Genomic DNA, 820 nt, shown 5'->3' on the forward strand with positions numbered 1-820 from the left:
CGGATACTCACTCCGGCGTCGGACAAAATCGTCTCAGTTTAAGTTCCAACTCTTGGGTTCCCTCTAGTGGTCGCCCTCTGCACTACGTCACAGAGTCTATGAACGTAGGACTGAAGTCCACACATGTGCTGAGGTGCACTCGTTATGAGTGACTAGTTGGCCGGATCCGACGGAATAAGCGCCAACTTAAATCACGACGGAATAAGCGCCAACTTAAATCACGAAGTGATTTACGCATATCATATATATTATTTTAATGTACCGACGTACATATGATATTTCCATGCAGATGTTCTGCGTCATCATACGATGTAAGAGTAATGGAACGGAGAAAAATTCTCTCCGGCGCCGGGATTTGAACCCGGGTTTTCAGCTCTATGTGCTGATGCTTTATCCACTAAGCCACACCGGACGGCGCTTATTCCGTCGGATCCCGGCCAACTAGTCACTCATAACGAGTGCACCTCAGCACATGTGTGGACTTCAGTCCTACGTTCATAGACTCTATGACGTAGTGCAGAGGGCGGCCACTAGAGGGAACCCAAGAGTTGGAACTTAAACTGAGACGATTCTGTCCGATGCCGGAGTGGGTATCCGGTGTGGCTTAGTGGATAAAGCATCAGCACGTAGAGCTGAAAACCCGGGTTCAAAACCCGGCGCCGGAGAGAATTTTTCTCCGTTCCATTACTCTTACATCGTAAAAATAAAAGAGTTCAAAAGAAGGTATTGTTATAACCTCAAAGGTTCAGTTGCTTTTATTTCAAGGAATCTTTATTCCTATCATCTCTGCTTCGATTCGACTGTTTTCCTGGATCTTATT

At 46.2% G+C, this 820-nt stretch overlaps 1 non-coding gene across 1 annotated transcript; it reads right to left on the bottom strand.

Moving 5' to 3' along the window:
• Positions 1 to 340: 340 nt before the first annotated feature.
• On the bottom strand, positions 341 to 412 carry TRNAY-AUA (transfer RNA tyrosine (anticodon AUA)). The gene has a single exon. It is a non-coding gene; the product is annotated as a tRNA-Tyr (tRNA).
• Positions 413 to 820: the final 408 nt, after the last annotated feature.

This window comes from Periplaneta americana, chromosome 9, assembly GCF_040183065.1.
Source record: "Periplaneta americana isolate PAMFEO1 chromosome 9, P.americana_PAMFEO1_priV1, whole genome shotgun sequence".
In the NCBI taxonomy this organism is placed as follows: Eukaryota; Metazoa; Arthropoda; class Insecta; order Blattodea; family Blattidae; genus Periplaneta; species Periplaneta americana.